The sequence below is a fragment of the Mustela erminea genome, chromosome 7 (assembly GCF_009829155.1).
Source record: "Mustela erminea isolate mMusErm1 chromosome 7, mMusErm1.Pri, whole genome shotgun sequence".
Classification (NCBI taxonomy): domain Eukaryota; kingdom Metazoa; phylum Chordata; class Mammalia; order Carnivora; family Mustelidae; genus Mustela; species Mustela erminea.
The window spans coordinates 114,244,221-114,263,893 of record NC_045620.1 but is presented as its reverse complement, the minus strand read 5'-3'; positions in this window follow the sequence as shown (position 1 = coordinate 114,263,893).

Genomic DNA, 19,673 nt, shown 5'->3' with positions numbered 1-19,673 from the left:
AATGGGACTTTCATCTAGTGAACAGACTATGCCCATAAATTATTTGAAGACCTCAACTTGCTTGAAGTTACAACCAAGTATATGCAGCTTTACTTTAGCACAGTGATAGAAATTCACATGCAATGCTATGTTTGAATTTGGAGGGTGATTGTTTTTCAGTGGTACATTTGAACAGATTAGTAGGTTTCTTTTGAAGTTATGGCTGGTACTGTGAGGATCTGAGCACTTTAAATGAGAATCTTGAATATTCTCAGTTAAACCCCTAAGGAAAGATGCACATTCATTTTCTTTTCAGGAAATCCTGACAAAATAGGACATGGTATGCTATAGCATGTCACTGCTGTTAACTTGTTATAACCCCTCAATCACAGTGAAGTTCTTTCCTGACTGGAGATGTTAAACTCAAAGTGCCTCAGGAATCCGTAGGAGACAGGTGACTCTTATTTCCCACTTTTAGTATTCCACAAACTTCTGTGTGCACTGTCTAAAGAGAAGAGAATTGGTAAGTTTTTTCTCATATGGAATAGGGAACTTCTGTTCCATCCCCCTCTGCTAGATTTTATCAGTGAGATAAGAGGTGATGATAAACGTCTTTTGGTTTCATGCTTATCTGACAATTCTTCATGACCTCTTCAACTTCTCAAGCCTATTTGGTTAAGGAACGAAGCCTGCTCTTAGAAACCGGGAGCTTGGCTTTTTAATAACCTAAAACAGTAGGTACTATTTTTCGTGTTACAGCTCAAAGTCCAATGGTGAGTCAGGAGGGCCTCCATAATAGGTCAGGAATTCATTCAAAAACACAAGTGTTTTCTTGAGTTATTATATAAAAATAATGTACAGTTCCATTTGGTCTGTTTGAGGTTAAGACCAAGGGCTACCTTCTTTGGTTACTGCAAGTTGGGACACACAAACTAATATTAGTTCATCTATTAATCGAATATGTTGAGATGATCAGATGTAATTCTATTTCATTACACAATGAAAATGCTCTTATTATTCATTTATGCCTACCTATAATTGGAATTCTTCTGATTTTCTATGAATTACCAGTGTTTCCTTGATTTCCATAGGCTGTTAGCTATGTGTGATTTCCATAAAGTACTAGTTTTGCCTTAGCGTGGTAAATATAGTTAATCATTTTTTTAAACGTTTATTATGTTCTGTTAGTCACCATGCAGTACATCATTAGTTTTTTTTTTTTCAGTGTAACAGTATTCATTGTTTTTGCACCAAACCCAGTACTCCATGCAATCCATGCCCTCTCCAATACCCACCACCTGGTTCCCCCAACCTCCCACCCCCCGCCCCTTCAAAACCCTCAGACTGTTTTTCAGAGTCCATAGTCTCTCATGGTTCACCTCTTCTTCCAATTTCTCCCAACTCCCTTCTCCTCTCCATCTCCCCTTGTCCTCCATGATATTTGTTATGATCCACAAATAAGTGAGACCATATGATAATTGACTCTCTCTGCTTGACTTATTTCACTTGGCATAATCTCTTCCAGTTCCGTCCAAAAGTTGGGTATTCATCCTTTCTGATGGAGGCATAATACTCCATAGTGTATATGGACCATATCTTCCTTATCCATTTGTCCGTTGAAGGGCATCTTGGTTCTTTCCACAGTTTGGCAACCATGGCCATTGCTGCTATAAACATTGGGGTACAGATGGCCCTTCTTTTCACGACATCTATATCTTTGGGGTAAATACCCAGTAGTGCAATTGGAGAGTTATAGGGAAGTTCTATTTTTAATTTCTTGAGGAATCTCCACACTGCTTTCCAAAGTGGCTGCACCAACTTGCATTCCCACCAACAGTGTAAGAGGGTTCTCCTTTCTCCACATCCTCTCCAACACATATTGTTTCCTGTCTTGCTAATTTTGGCCATTCTAACCGGTGTAAGGTGGTATCTCAATGTGGTTTTTTTTTTTTTTTAAGATTTTATTTATTTATTTGACAGACAGAGATCACAAGTAGGCAGAGAAGCAGGCAGAGAGAGAGAGAGAGGAGGAAGCAGGCTCTCCGCGGAGCAGACACTCCGATGCGGGGCTCAATCCCAGGACCCTAGGATCATGACCTGAGCCGAAGGCAGAGGCTTTAACCCACTGAGCCACCCAGGTGCCCCTCTCAATGTGGTTTTAATTTGAATCTCCCTGATGGCTAGTGATGATGAACGTTTTTTCATGTGTCTGATAGCTATTTGTATGTCTTCATTGGAGAAGTGTCTGTTCATACCTTCTGCCCATTTTTTATATGATTGTCTGTTTTGTGTGTGTTGAGTTTGTGGAGTTCTTTATAGATCCTGGATATCAACCTTTTGTCTGTACTGTCATTTGCAAATATCTTCTCCCATTCCATGGGTTGCCTCTTTGTTTTGTTGACTGTTTCCTTTGCTGTGCAGAAGCTTTTGATCTTGATGACGTCCCAAAAGTTCATCTTCACTTTTGTTTCCTTTGCCTTTGGAGACATATCTTGAAAGAAGTGATTATGAATGAAAAGGGAGAGATCACAACTAATACCAAGGGAGTATAAACAATCATCAGAAGTTATTATCAACAGTTATATGCCAATAAGCTAAGCAACCTAGATAAAATGGATACATTCCTGGAAAACTATAAACTCCCAAAATTGAACCAGGAAGAAATTGACAACCTGAATAGACTAATATCTAGTAACGAAATTGAAGCAGTGATCAATAACCTCCAAAAAAACAAGAGCCCAGAACCTGATGGATTCCCTGGAGAATTCTACCAAACTTTCAAGGAAGAAATAACACCTGTTCTCCTGAAGCTGTTTCAAAAAATTGAAGCAGAAGGAAAACTTCCAGACTCTTTTTATGAAGCCAGCATTACCCTGATCCCCAAACCAGGCAAAGACCCTATCAAAAAGGAGAATTTCAGACCAATACCACTGATTGTTGGGTCCGTTATCAAAGGAACGAGACTGAGATAAAGTTACGCAAAGCCTTATTCTATGCCAAGCATTAGAAGTTAGGCTGACCGGCCAGGGAAATGAGGCTGAGAAAAAGTGAAAGTTGTGTAAAGCTTTATTCTATGCCAAGCATTAGAAGTCAGACTGACCGGCCAGGGCCGCCTCCGAAGAGAGTGACGCCCCTTGGTCTTACAAGCTAGTTTTTATAGGGCACAATCGCAGACATCTGCATATGTGGCTTTGGCTGATTGGATGTCTCCTACCTGTGTGTTTTAGTAACGGTTACCTGGAACCAATACTAGTAACTGTTGAGGCGTTTATTAAACAACAAAATGGCCTTGTTTTAAGTGTGTGTTTTAGTAACAGTTACCTTGTTTTATGTGTTGTGTTTTAGTAACAGTTACCTGGAACCGAGAGCAGTAACTTTTCTAGACAACAAAATGTCTACCTAGGCAACATGGAGTCACTATGGCTAAGCAGGCCCAGGCAGGCCCTAGGGGGTTAACATGTTTTAACGTGGAATCGACCCCAACATCTGGCTCCCCGTCGGGGAATTGAACCCCGGTCTCCCGCGTGACAGGCGGTATTATTTCTTCTTTGAATGTTTGGTAGAATTCCCCAGGGAATCCATCAGGTCCTGGGCTCTTGTTTTTTGGGAGGTTTTTGATCACTGCTTCAATTTTGTTACTAGATATCGGTCTATTCAGGTTGTCAGTTTCTTCCTGGTTCAATTTTGGGAGTTTATAGTTTTCCAGGAATGCATCCATTTCATCTAGGTTGCTTAGCTTATTAGCATATAACTGTTGATAATAACTTCTGATGATTGTTTCTACTACCAGTATTTTATGAAATAGTAGGATATTAAATATTCTTCCAATTCTGCTTCTACTGAAAACATCATCAATGTTGTGTACCTATGACTGTATACTATTAAGATAATGTAAAATATTAGTAGGCAGTGTTGTGGGTTGAATTGTGTACCCCAAAATACATGTTAAAATCCTAACCCCCAGTACTTTGACCTTTGGATATAGGGTCTTTGTAGATGTAATCAAATTCAGATGAGGCCATGTAGGATTAGGGTGAGCTCTAATCTAATATGACTGGTGTCCTTATAAGAACAAAAGAAAAAAGACAGGTAGACACATTCAGATAATGCCACGTGGTGACAGAAGCAGAGATTGAAGTGAATGCCAAGAATTGTAGACACTGGTCAGAAATTTTAAAAAGGCAAGGAAGGATCATCTTCTAAAGCCTTCAGAGAAACCATAGCACTGCCAACTCCTTTATTCCAGAATTCTAGTCTCCAAATTTATGAAAACAAATTGCTGTTATTTTAACCCACTCAGTTTATAATAATTTGTCATGACAGCTCTAAGAAACGAATACAGAGATTACCTAACTTCTTTACCCAACCAAATTCTCCATGTGTTAAATGGGACTAGTAGAATAGTTCTGAGCAATTTTAAAGCTAATATTTATGACGCATTTGGAATATATATATGACTGCCACAAAATTAGAGCTGTAAATTTAAGGTAGGTGAATTAAACTTATGCCATAATTTTTCTTTCTGGGATAATAATTTTTTAATCCAGGTAATGGCAAACTATAGCTGATAGACCAAATCCAGACTGCCAATATAAATAAATATTGCTTTTATAAATAAAGCAGGTTTATTTTTTTTTAATAGAGTCGCTTTTGTTTAGTATTATCTATGACTGTTTTTGTGCTATAATGGTAGAGTTATAATTGCCACAAAGTCTGTATTGCTGACAAAGCCTAAAATGTTTACTCTAGGTTTTAAGGCAAAGTTTTCCAACTCTTGCTATAGACCATCACATCTGTTATATATGTTCTTTTTCTTGTTCTATTTTGAATAATTGAATGATTTATATATGTTGCTAGCCTCAGGTTTCCTACAATATTTTATTCTTTTTTTCTTCTAGAATTTGAGTTCTATTCCAACTTAAATTAGGAATGAATAGGGCAGATGGACTGTTGGGTCACTTATCCCACAAAGTTCATAATAATTAAGAGTTGAAGGACATTAATTGAGACCCTTAATAGAACTGATGACTAAAATGAGGACTAAAATAATACACTTTTATTGTCTTCACATTTGCTAATGGGATTTTATATAATAATTACTCGTGAGAGTTTAGTGAGCTTCTAACTAGAAACCATATTTTTCTATTGAGAATCACTTTTCTTTAAAGAAATTTTTCAAGCTATTGATTCCCATATCTAATACTGCTGAATGAATTAAACAATGCAGTAAAGTAAAAGTAATGACTCCAAACTCAAGGATAAATTTATAAAATAAAAATTACTAGCTCTTAAAGTGAAAGCATGGGTGATAAAATCATTAGGTGAGGAGATTTATCTGGGCCATTGTTGCAGTGTTTGATATGCATGTTCTCAGTAGGGGAACAAGATCCTTATTTTCAGAAATCCAAGAGTCCACTCCTCTGCAATTTTCAGGGAGTTGCTGATCTTTATGTTGCAGATATGTTGCAGACTTTTAGGTTCTCACCACAGACCATTCTTTCTAACCCTGAAGAAAGTGAAATTTGGACTTTGAGGAGGGCCTGTTTCTAAACATTCATAGAATTTGTTCTCTATTTTGAGATCTATGCATGAAAGGAAGGGCAATGATATGTAGTTGCTTTCTACCACATGTTTGTTCAACTCCGTGTGAAGCTAAATTATTTTGTAATGGCCAGTTTGGCTCCTTGAAAGCACCTGATATGAAAGCACAATAAAGACACCAGATTATGGTGTAAAGGACAGAATATTTTATTAAGTAGTAGGGGTAAGAGATCTCAACCAGTGCTAGACCACCTCAGATCAGATGACTATGAACATTGAATTATGTGGAGGTTTCCTGGGATTTCTACTTACTCGTATATGATCTCTAGCATTCTGAGCCCTAATGAAACCTCAAGGCCTTCCGGAAAATTATTCAAATCATTTGTGAGGCATGAAAACCAGACCTAATTAGTAACACACCTTATCTGTGAGTCTATACACAGCCATCAACTGAGAAATTTTAACCCACTGCCTAAGGGTTTTATCCAAATTGGATAAACTTAAGGATCATTTATTCAACAAACACTTATTAAAGACATCAATTAGGAGACACTGTGCTAACTTATCTTCTAGTGAAGAGAAAGAGACAGTAAACAAAATAAATAACTTAATAACTATTTTAGAAGGTCCCATGGAAATGAAGGATGCTCTTAGAGCAGGGTGGAGAGTTTGCATTTAAATAGAATAATCAGGGAAGGCTTTTTGTTGAAAGAAACTGCTAAAGATTTGAAGGACAGTTAATCAAACATCATGGGGGGGCATCTGTGTGTTGGCTCTGTCTCTAAACTAAGTGTTGGCTCTGTCTCTAGCTTAAATGAGTCATTAATAAAAACTGTAGCAATTTGTTTCCATTGAAGGGGAAACTCTCATAGAATGGGGAAGCCCACAATGAGCTTCTATTAGGATTTTTCATGGAAAGCATTAACAATCAGAACATGTTGACAGCTTTTAGTCAAAGTTTTTTTTTTTTGTCACTGTTTTTGTTATTAGAGTTGAGTACTTTAGCCAGTGTCTCCCGTTCTGTAGATGGCCCCTCCCCCCACAATTACATATTTATAGGATGACGATAAACATACAATCTAACTAAAAATATGTGGTTTGATTGCTTTGCTAATGAAGCCTCAAGTCTTCTAAACTCAACAAAACAGAATACAGATGGAGGTAAAGTATTACTTTTATGATGGATTCAATTTTATTTTGAGTGTGTAGTAAAATAAGAGAGCTATATAGGCTAAACCTCAGAACTGTACAGACAATGCATCTGCCAGAGGCATCTGTGGATCAAAACAGGCCTTCCCAACATGGAAATGTTTCATAAAATACATACTTCCTAAGAAAGAAGGCAGACTTGAGATGAACATTCCCAGATGATTTTGTCCCCAAATTGACAATTCAGGTACGTAACTCCATCTCCCCAAGACCAAAAAACAGAGGAATGGAAAAGGGGCAAATGCATCTTAATAATTGAGCTCCCTTCACATGGAAGGAGATTATTTTAGGACAAGTGGTTAAGGAATTGCCCTAACATGCTCCTACTTAGAAGCTACGGAAATGCCACTTAAAAGTGTTACACATCCATACCTTGTCACTTTCAATCATATGATGGGCATGCCATCTAATAATATGTCAGCTACACATGTAGATGAAAACTTGCAGATTCAGTTAAATGGGTATATGTTGTCTTGTAATTACCAAATATCGGATGATTGACAGGATTTTTTCATTTCATGGTTGATGCTGGGTGCTGGATGAACACAGTAGGGTAGAGGTAGAAGTTCTTAAAAGAGGTACAGAACGTGAAGGACACTTTGCAGCCACTAATAAGGCAAGAGGAAACGTGTTCAGGGAAATGTATCTCATCTTTAAAAAGAAAAAGTTATGTGAGGAGAGAGTAGAGAAGATGAATACTGGTGTAGGTGCCTGAGGACATGATAGTTAAGAATAGGCCAGTTAATGTATATGGAGAAATACTTTTGGAAATAAAATGATTCTGGGTTGAGCTGTGGAATAAAACAAGAAGTGGAATAATCTTGCTATCCAAGAATACATTTTAAATGTGCTGTTGTGACACAAAAACTTCAGTAAACTTTATATCATTTCATTGTTTTCATTAAACTCTCCTAAGTCAACAGATTTAATATACAGGTTCAATAAAGTTTATTGAAAGAGTATACATGTCCTGGGAAGATAAGTTTATTTTATTTTCTTAGAAGACTTTATTTATTCATTTGAGGTGGGAGAGAGCACAAAGGAAGAAGCAGGTTTCCTGCTGAACAGGGAGCAGGGTGTGGGACTTGATCCCAGGACCCTGTGATCGTGACCTGAGCCAAAGGCAGACGCTTAACCAACTGAGCCACCCAGGTGCCCCATGGGGGAGGCTAAGTTTAAATGATAAATACTGGGATGCCTAGGTGACTCAGTTGGTTAAGCAGCTGCCTTCGCCTCAGGTCATGATCCCCAGAGTCCTGGGATCAAGTTCCACATCGGGCTCCTTGCTCGGTAGGGAGCCTGCTTCTCCATATGCCTGTGCTTGCTCTCTCTCTCTCTCTCTCTGACAAATAAATAAATAAAATCTTTTAAAAAATGATAAATACTTATAAACCTTGAAAAATAGAAAAGAGAATATTTAAATGCATAAAGGATAGCTAATGTTTGATGTTAATGTTAATGTATGATGAATATATTCTTTTAAGTTTCACAGGTAAAATATTTAGTGTATAGTAAAGCCTTGTGAATTGGCTGAAATTATAGGACATTAGATGTGGTATATTTTTGGTAATAAGAAAAAAGAGAACAATGCAAAATATCAAGTAGTTAGATATATGCATGAGGAGGTCTATAAATTCAAAACAAGTGAGGATTAGACAGAGTTACCTGATAAAACTAAATTTAGGACTAAGGATAAGGAAATATGAGTAAGAGGATAAAAGTGTCATAGTGAACTTGAAAAACAGAGACCTCTCTAGAGTTACATTAAGCAAGAATATTTGATGGTTCAGTTTAATAAATTAGTAATAGTAGCCAACAAGAAACTTAGGTAAGAGTGAGTTGCCAGGAAAGAGTATAAGGCAATGAAGGCATTTTGTGTAGTGTATTACAAGATTTTAAAGCCTGGGCCAAATTTGCTAAGTTTACTCACATAAGCATAATAATCTCTTTCCCACTAAAATTCACATTTAAGAATTTCACAGAACTTTGAAAATACCAATCATCTTAGTTCTTTAGATCTACTTCTTCACCTCTTCTCCCTTCCTCCTCCTCAATCCTCCTGCCTTCCCTCTTGCTCTACTCTTCTTCCCTCTTTTTTTTTTTTTTAACTTTTGGTGAATTACTGTGTTCTATCTTTTCAAGAGTTCTAGTTAGAAAAGAAAAGTGCTATAAAAAGGCCTGGATAACTCAAGAGCTATCAGAAGATAAAAAGATTCGAGATGACCATAAGAACATATTTACATTTACGATTTCCTTCTCTTGAAATTTTTAGGTTAGAATCAAATTATGCATTTAAAGGACGGGTTAAAAACTCACATAGCTCTCATCTCCTACTTAATTCTTCTCTCAAAAGCAAAACCATATGATTCTGAGGAAGGAAAAGTTGGTTACTATCATTTTCTTGTGTTGTAGGAGTTCATGTATTCTGGATGGATAGAGAGATAGGAATTCAAGATATTCTGAATCTTTTGTTAAATATTTGTATTGCAAATATCCCCTCAAAATCTACAATTTTTTTGTTTTTAAAATTTTAATTGTGTGTTTTGTTTTGACAAACAGGAATTAATTTTGATAAAATCCATTTTTAAAATTTTGAATATGGTTAATGCTTTTTGCACCTTGTTTAAAAACATCTTGCCTAGGCTAAGGGGTTTGAAGATGGTCTCCTATGCTTTCTTTTAATTATTTTTAATTTTTTAAATTTATATCTACATTTAATATGAGAATTACTTTTTGGTCTATGTTCTAGAGAAGAGGTCCAAATTCTTTTTCTTTTTCTTTTTTTTTTTCCAAATTCTTTTTCCATAAATAATTTTTCATAATCAATTGTTCTAGTATCATTTATTGAAAAAGGAATATTCTCTCTCTACTGTGTTTTAATGAACACATTGTTACAAATTCAATGATATTTAGGTCTATTTATATAATCTCTATTTATATAATCTGTTTTCTATTTGCCCATCCTTGTGCTAATATAACACTTCTTTTATTATTGTAGCTTTAAAAAGATTTGACATCAGTTATTGTAAGTCTTTTAACTTTGTTCTTTGCCTTCAAGATTCCTCTGGCTTTTCTTGGCCTTTTCCATCTTTGTATAAATTTTTAAATCATCTTGTCAATTCAGTTGTATTGGTTGACAATAAATAATCATCATTTTTATAATACTAAGTTTTCCAATACTTGACACATATATCCCCCAATTTATTTAAGTCTTAATTTCTTACAGAAATGCTTTCCAGCTATTCCTATAGAGGTCATGCACTTCTTTTATTAGTATTATTATTAAGTGTTAAATATTTTGGTGATACTTTAAATGGATTTTATTTTTAATTTAATTTTCCTGATATTTACTTTTATTATATAGAAACAATAATTTTTTAGGCTTATGCATTTATAATTTGTTGCATTTATTTTTTTTTAAGATTTTATTTATTTATTTGGCAGAGAGAGATCACAAGACGGCAGAGAGGTAGGCAGAGAGAAGGGGGGAAGCAGGCTCCCCACCGAGCACAGAGCCTGATGCAAAACTCGATCCCAGCACTTTGAGATCATGACCTGAGCCAAAGGCACAGTCTTAACCTACTGAGCCACCCAGGCACCCCATATTTCTTTCTTTTTTTTTTTTTTAATAAACATATAATGTATTTTTATCCCCAGGGGTACAGGTCTGTGAATTGCCAGGTTTACACATTTCACAGCACTCATCATAGCACATACCCTCCCAAATGTCCATATCCCCACCACCCTCTACCATCTCCCCTCCCCCCAGAAACCCTCAGTCTGTTTTTTGAGATTGAGTCTTTTATGGTTTGTTTCCCTCCCAATCCCATCTTCTTTCATTTTTTTCTTTTCCTAACCCCCAAACCCCTCATATTTCATCTCCACTTCCTCATATCAGGGAGATCATATGATAGTTGTCTTTCTCTAATTGACTTATTTCGCTAAGCATAATACCCTCTAGTTCCATCCACGTCGTCACAAATGGCAAGATTTCATTTCTTGCATAGTATTCCATTGTATATATATATATACCACCTCTTCTTTATCCATTCATCTGTTGATGGACATCTAGGTTCTTTCCATAGTTGGCTATTGCGGACATTGCTGCCATAAACATTCGGGTGCACGTGACCCTTCGGAGCACCATGTTTGTATCTTTAGGATATATACCCAGTAGTGCAATTGCTGGGTCATACGGTAGCTCTATTTTCAATTTTTTTGATGAACCTCCAACTGTTTTCCAGAGTGGTTGCAAGAGCTTGCATTCCCACCAACAGTGTAGGAGGGTTCCCCTCTCTCCGCATCCTCCCCAGCATCTGTCATTTCTTGACTTGTTAATTTTAGCCATTCTGACTGGTGTGAGGTGATATCTCATTGTGGTTTTGATTTGTATTTCCCTGATGCCAAGTGATGTGGAGCAATTTTTCACCTGTCTGTTGGCCATCTGGATGTCTTCTTTGCAGAAATGTCTGTTCATGTCCTCTGCCCATTTCTTGATTGGATTATTTGCTCATTGGGTGTTGAGTTTGCTAAGTTCTTTATAGATTTTGGATACTAGCCCTTTATCTGATATGTAGTTTGCAAATATTTTCTCCCATTCTGTCAGTTGTCTTTTGGTTTTGTTAACTGTTTCCTTAGCCATGCAAAATATTTTGATCTTGATGAAATACCAGTAGTTCATTTTTGTCCTTGCTTCCCTTGCCTTTGGCGATGTTCCTAGGAAGACGTTTCTGCGGCTGTGGTCGAAGAGGTTGCTGCCTGTGTTCTCTTCAAGGATTTTGATGGATTCCTTTCTCACATTGAGGTCCTTCATCCGCTTTGAGTCTATTTTCGTGTGTGGTGTAAGGAAATGGTCCAATTTCATATGTCTGCATGTTGCTGTCCAATTTTCCCAACATCATTTATTGAAGAGGCTGTCTTTTTTCCAATGGACATTCTTTCCTGCTTTGTTGAAGATTAGTTGACCATAGAGTTGAGGGTCTATTTCTGGGCTCTCTATTCTGTTCCATTGATCTATGTGTCTGTTTTTGTGCCAGTACCATACTGTCTTGATGACGACAGCTTTGTAATAGAGCTTGAAGTCCGGAAATTGTGAGGCCACCAACTTTGGCTATCTTTTTCAATATTCCTTTGGCTATTTGAGGTCTTTTCTGGTTCCATATAGAATTTTGTTCCATTTCTTTAAAAAAAAAAAAGGATGATATTTGGTAGGAATTGCATTAAATGTGTAGACTGCTTTACGTAGCATAGACATTTTCACAATATTTATTCTTTCAATCCGGGAGCATGGAACATTTTTCCATTTCTTTGTGTCTTCCTCAATTTCTTTCATGAGTACTTTATAGTTTTCTCAGTAAAGATTCTTAGCCTCTTTGGTTAGGTTTATTCCTAGGTATCTTATTGTTTTGGGTGAAACTGTAAATGGGATTGACTCCTTAATTTCTCTTTCTTCTGTCTTGTTAGTGTAGAGAAATGCAACTGATTTCTGTGCATTGATTTTATACCCTGACACTTTACTCAATTCCTATACAAGTTCTAGCAGTTTTGGAGTGGAGTCTTTTGGGTTTTCCACATATAGTATCATATCATCTGTGAAGAGTGATAGTTTGACTTCTTCTTTGCTGATTTGGATGCCTTTAATTTCCTTTTGTTGTCTGATTGCTGAGGCTAGGACTTCTAGTACTATGTTGAATAGCAGTGGTGATAATGGACATCCCTGCTGTGTTCCTGACCTTAGCGGAAAAGCTTTCAGTTTTTTTCCATTGAGAATGATATCTGCGGTGGGTTTTTCATAGATGGCTTTGATAATATTGAGGTATGTGCCCTCTATCCCTATACTTTGGAGAGTTTTGATCAGGAAGGGATGCTGTACGTTGTCAAATGCTTTTTCAGCATCTATTGAGAGTATCATATGGTTCTTGTTCTTTCTTTTATTAATGTGTTGTATTACATTGATTGATTTGTGGATGTTGAACCAACCTTGCAGCCCTGTAATAAATCCTACTTGGTCGTGGTGAATAATCCTTTTAATGTACTGTTGAATCCTGTTGGCTAATATTTTGGTGAGAATTTTTGCATCTGTGTTCATCAAGGATATTGGTCTGTAGTTCTCTTTTTTGATGGGATCCTTGTCTGGTTTTGGGGTCAAGGTGATGTTGGCCTCATAAAATGAGTTTGGAAGTTTTTCTTCCATTTTTATTTTTTGGAACAGTTTCAGGAGAATAGGAATTAGTTCTTCTTTAAATGTTTGGAAGAATTCTCCCGGGAAGCTGTCTGGCCCTGGGCTTTTGTTTGTTTGGAGATTTTTGATGACTCCTTCAATCTCCTTACTGGTTATGGGTTTGTTCATGTTTTCTATTTCTACCTGGTTCAGTTGTGGTAGTTTATATGTGTCTAGGAATGCATCCATTTCTTCCAGATTATCAAATTTGTTAGGGTAGAGTTGCTCATAATATGTTCTTATAATTGTCTGTATTTCTTTGGTGTTAGTTGTTAGTTCATTCATGATTTTATTTATTTGGGTCCTTTCTCTTTTTTTTTTTAGATAAGTCTGGCCAGGGGCATATCAATCTTATTAATTCTTTCAAAGAAACAGCTTCTAGTTTCGTTGATTTGTTCTATTGTTTTTTTGGTTTCTATTTCATTAATTTCTGCTCTGATCTTTATGATTTCTCTTCTCCTGCTAGATTTAGGGTTTCTTTCTTGTTCTTTATCCAGCTCCTTTAGGTGTAGGGTTAGGTTGTGTACCTGAGACCTTTCTTGTTTCTTGAGAAAGGCTTGTATTGCTATATATTTTCCTCTCAGGACTGCCTTTTTTGTGTCCCACAGATTTTGAACCATTGTGTTTTCATTATCATTTGTTTCCATGAATTTTTTCAATTCTTCTTTAATTTCCTGGTTGAACCATTCATTCTTTAGAAGGATGCTGTTTAGTCTCCATGTATTTGTGTTCTTTCCAAATTTCCTCTTGTGATTGAGTCCTAGCTTCAGAGCATTGTGGTCTGAAAATATGCATGGAATGATCCCAATCTTTTGATACCAGTTGAGACCTGATTTAGGACCGAGGATGTGATCTATTCTGGAGAATGTTCCATGTGCACTAGAGAGAATGTGTATTCTGTTGCTTTGGGATGAAATGTTCTGAATATATCTGTGATGTCCATCTGGTCCAGTGTGTCATTTAACGCCTTTATGTCCTTGTTGATCTTTTGCTTGGATGATCTGTCCATTTCAGTGAGGGGTGTGTTAAAGTCCCCTACTATTATTGTATTATTGTTGATGTGTTTCTTTGATTTTGTTACTAATTGGTTTATATAGTTGGCTGCTCCCACGTTAGGGGCATAGATATTTAAAATTGCTAGATCTTCTTGTTGGACAGACCCTTTGAGTATGATATAGTGTCCTTTCTCATCTCTTATTATAGTCTTTGGCTTAAAATCTAATTGATCTGATGTAAGGATTGCCACTCCTGCTTTCTTCTGATGTCCATTAGCATGGTAAATTCTTTTCCACCCCCTCACTTTAAATCTGGAGGTGTCTTCGGGCTTAAAATGAGTTTCTTGGAGGCAACATATTGATGGGTTTTGTTTCTTTATCCATTCTGATACCCTGTGTCTTTTGACAGGGGCATTTAGCCCATTAACATTCAGGGTAACTATTGAGAGATATGAATTTAGTGCCGTTGTATTGCCTGTAAGGTGACTGTTACTGTATATTGTCTCTGTTCCTTTCTGATCTACTACTTTTAGGCTCTCTCTTTGCTTAGAGGACCCCTTTCAATATTTCCTGTAGAGCTGGTTTGGTATTTGCAAATTCTTTCAGTTTTTGTTAGTCCTGGAAGCTTTTAATCTTATCCTTCTATTTTCAATGATAGCCTGGCTGGATATAGTATTCTTGGCTGTATGTTTCTCTCGTTTAGTGCTCTGGATATATCATGCCAGCTCTTTCTGGCCTGCCAGGTCTCTGTGGATAAGTCTGCTGCCAATCTAGTATTTTTACCATTGTATGTTACAGACTTCTTTTCCCAGGCTGCTTTCAGGATTTTCTCTTTGTCACTAAGACTTGTAAATTTTACTATTAGGTGATGGGGTGTAGACCTATTCTCATTTATTTTGAGGGGGGTTCTCTGCATCTCCTGGATTTTGATGCTTGTTCCCTTTACCATATTGGGGAAATTCTCTCCAACAATTCTCTCCAATATACCTTCTGCTCCCCTCTCTCTTTCTTCTTCTTCTGGAATCCCAATTATTTTAATGTTGTTTCATCTTATGGTGTCACTTATCTCTCGAATTCTGCCCTCGTGGTCCAGTAGCTCTTTGTCCCTCTTCTGCTCAACTTCTTTATTCTCTGTCATTTGGTCTTCTATATTGCTAATTCTTTCTTTTGCCTCATTTATCCTAGCAGTCAGAGCCTCCATTTTTGATTGCACCTCATTAATAGCTTTTTCAATTTCAACTTGGTTAGATTTTAGTTCTTTTATTTCTCCAGAAAGGGCTTTTATGTCTCCCAAGAGGACTTCTCTAATATCTCCCATGCCTTTTATGAGCCCCGCTACAACCTTGAGAATTGTCAATCTAAAGTCTAGATCTGACTTATTACCAATGTCTGTATTGATGAGGTCCCTAGCCTTTGGTACTGCGTCTTGTTCTTTTTTTTTTTTTTTGTGGTGAATTTTTCTGTCTTGTCATTTTGTCCAGATAAGAGTATATGAAGGAGGAAGTAAAATACTAAAAGGGTGGCAAAGACCCCAGGAAAATATGCTTTAACCAAATCAGAAGAGATCCCAAATCGTGAGGGGGGAGAAAGGGGTTAAAAAGAGGCTCAGAAAGGAAAAAAAAAAAACAATTAAAAAAAGAAAACAAATAAAGAAAAAAATTATATATATATATATATATATGATAAACTATTTAAAAATGTTAAAAAAATAAAGGGGTAAAAGTTAAAAAAAGTTTAGCAGAAGAAGAGAGAAAAAAATTGAAAAAGAAAAATAATTAAATTAACTGCAAGACTAAATAATCATGGGGAGAAAGCCATGAGTTCTGTGGTTTGCTTTCTCCTCCTCTTGAATTCCGCTGCTCTCCTTGGTATTGAAACTGCATTCCTTGGTAGGTGAACTTGGTCCTGCCTGGATTTCTTGTTGATCTTCTGCGGGAGGGGCCTGTTGTAGTCATTCTCAAGTGTCTTTGCCCCAGGCGGTATTGCACCGCCCTTACCAGGGGCTGGGCTGCGTAATCTGCTCAGGTTCGCTTTTGGGAGCTTTTGTTCCCTGAGCGCTTTCTGTAGAGTTCTGGAGGACGGGAATGAAAATGGCGGCCTCCTGGTCTCTGGCCCAGAGGAGCCCAGAGCCCCACTCCTCAGTGCGCCCTCAGAGAACAGTGCCCATTTTCTCCTGTCTCCCTGGCCTCCAGCCCCGCTCTGAGCTCACTGAGCCTGTGACCGGTTCAAGGTAACCCCGAGCTGTGAGTTCACTCCTTGGCTCTGTGTCTGTAGCCGGCTTCCCTGTTCTAATACCTGCCAGCTCTGCGACACTCACACACCCCCATCCTTCTGTGACCTTGCAGGACCTGGGGTCACACTGACCCTGGGTGGGCTTCACCCCGGTTTAGCCTCTGGAGCAATGTCCCTCAGTGGAACAGACTTTTAAGCGTCCCGTTTTTGTGCTCTGTTGCTCTGCTGCTTGCTGGGAGCCAGCCCCTCCCCCCCGCAGTCTATCTTCCCGTCCTTTGGATTCACTTCTCCACCAGTTCTACCTTTCCAAAAGTGGTCGATTTTCTGTTTCTAGAATTGCTGTTCTTCTTCTATTCAATCTCCCGTTGGATTTGTAGTTGTTTGCAATCTTTAGATAAGCTATCTAGCTGATCTCCTGCTACCTGAAGTAGTCTCAGCCTGCTACTTCTCTGCCATCTTGACTCCTCCCACCTAAACCCATATTCTTAACTGGAAAATATGTACTTTGATTTTTTATTTTTCATGGATCATGATATTAGATATGCCAATATCTAGTAATTTGCCTATCTTAATTTTAAAATATTGACATAAACCTGTTTGTAATACCATTTTAATAGCTTCAGAATGTCTGTAGGATCTGTGGTAATGTCCCTCTTTCTTTTGTTTATATGGAAATTTATGTTTTTTCTTTATTTTGTGAGTTTGGATGAAGATTTTTTTTAAGTTAGAAGTTTATAAAATGAGCCTTACTCTGGGTAGATTTAAACTATGTCAGTGTATAGTTTGGCAGATAAAATGGTAGCCATATTTCTACTCCTAACTCACTCACTCAATATTTTGTACAGTGGAAAAATAGTATAGAGATATATCAGGCCCTGTCCACTTACAGTGTACTCTGTATATTTCCAAAATATATAGTAGAAAGAATAAAACACCTTGTAGTTCTAAAGACTTATTTCTCTCCTAATCTGTGTCACAGACATTTCCTCACATATGCAGTCTATGGCTGTCCCTTTTATATATATCAGTCTTACCATGACCATTTGGTGATTTGCTTTTTGTATATTTCTTGAGGTATCCACTGAAATAGAATACAGTCTCTAAAGTTTACACAGAAGCTATAATTTTCTGGAAAATTCAAGTTTTCTCATGTTTACTACTAGAGAATAGCTCATGATAACCAACTTAAATTATGTAATAAATCTATCTATCTATCTATATGTATAATTTAGATACTTAGGTATTTTATAGTATAAACAAATTGGTAGTACATTTTTAAACCTCTAATTATTTATGTAAAGTACCAAACAGTGCATTTAAATTAAAGTGATAATTTTTTCTATCTTAAACAACCAAGGAATTTGATATTTTTTATTAGTGTTAAAGTAGATTTATAGTACGTAGTCACATACATACTGTTCAGTCATAAGTTAACATATACTTGAGTAGACACTGTAATGTTAAATTATTAAAAGCTAAAAGTGACTTCAGGGCATAGAGTAGGTAGTGAATAAATATCTGGTATTGAATTATTCTTTGTGGATTGATTAGATAACTTTGCTAATGAGGTAAATACTTAAATTTCTATCTCTATTAAATGTTACCAAACCATTTAGTTTAAACATAAGGTATAATGAAAAAAATCCCTGATAAGAGTAATAATACCTGCATACTCATGTAGTATAAAAATTATTGGAAATAATATGAATAAATAATCTTGCTTCTTATCTCATTATGTGTCTAGAAGATGAATATGGAATAAATAATGGTAATGATTTTGCTTAGGAAGAATCTTGTTTCTATCCAGTTATGGAAGGTTATGTGAGTGCATTACTTTTTTAGCTCAATTTTCAATCAGGAAGTGACTCATAACACCTGTGGAAGTACAAATGGCTCTCACTAATTTTCATAGCACTCAAAGTTGTGGCAGAATAGCCAATGACTGGGAATGATGTAATATGCATAGTATTTCAAGAAGTTTGTTCCAAAAGTGAATACAGGTAGAAATGGAAAAGAAAGGCCTATAATCAAAGACGTAATCCATGTAATTTCTTAATCCACATATTTTGTAGTAAAAAGTATATTAAGGGAAATGACAAGACAAAATAAGAAGCACATATCTCATTTAATAATGCATCAATATATAAGGGGCATCTTGGGGGCTCAGTTGGCTAAAGTATCTGCCTTTGGCTCAGGTCATGATCTCAGGGTCCTGGAATTGAGCTCCATGTGGGGCTCCCTGCTCAGTGGAAAGCCTGCTGCATTCTCCCTCTGCTGCTCACCCTGCTTGTGAGCTCTCTCTGTCAAATAAATAAATATAATCTTAAAACAATTTTTTTCATCAATGTGATTTGGAGACTAATTGAATCTATGATAACTATCTTGAATAATTCCAATATTTTACATTTAGGTGTATAGAGGAATTTGGTAGGGATAACTGGTGGGGAATATGATTTCTGTGGAAGTTAATGGATCAGTTTTAGAATTACTTAAGTATTTGTTAAAAACTTATGTGTTAGAAACTATAATTCATAGAAATACTAGATAGAATAGCCTTGAGGTCCTTACTTTGTGACTGAGGAAGCAAATAAATATACAGAAATTAAAATAAAATGTGGTCACTCTTAAAATAGAAGTACATATACAAGTTTGAACAAGTTGAATTAAAGATTAGGGTAGGATATTCAAAGTTATGATAAGAAGTTAGGATTTCATGGATTCTAACAGACATTCTTTGAACACATATCATAACCATATTTCAAGATTCATTCAAATGAAAGATCTGAAGGTAAATATTTAGGAGTCTTGAATTCAAAAGAATAATTGATGCTATGAATATTTGTGGACTATTTGAAAGCAGCTTTTATATTGGGGTACACTCAACTTTGGGGAGGGAGAAAAGAAGTCTGCTCAAATAAATTAACCAAAAGCAAGGCTAATATACAGTCATATACCTGAAAGGGAAAATGCCACGAAAAAAAATGTTTCAAATAGAACAAACAGAAATAGTCTCAAATGTACAATAATGCATGTTATTTGCAGAATTTACCAACAGATATTTCACAGGAGTAGATTTTTATGAAATGAATATTTACAGATAACTGAGTAGAGGTAGGGAACAAAATGAAGGATGGCGAGTTACCCAGATATTAGCAGCAGTGAGAGGCAGTTCCTTTCCTATCCTCAGCCTTTGGCTGAATGGACAATAAAAAAAAATCAAATCATCTGTCAAATAGGTGTTACCTGGTGAGAGCTGTAAACAGAGAAAATTGTTCCATATGCTCCTTTCTGGTAGCACTGTCTTACAGCTACAGCTCTGTCTTTGGGTTCCTGTAATTTTTCTCTTGCCTCACACTCAGGGTGGTAGGCAACAACCTTGCTGACTAGACTGCTCTTATATTAGCTGTCCTGCCTAACTCAAGGCACCAACTCAGTCCTTCCAGTTGTTCTGGTATCTTCCCAGTCTAAAATATGCTAGTCCTTTTTGCTCACCTAGA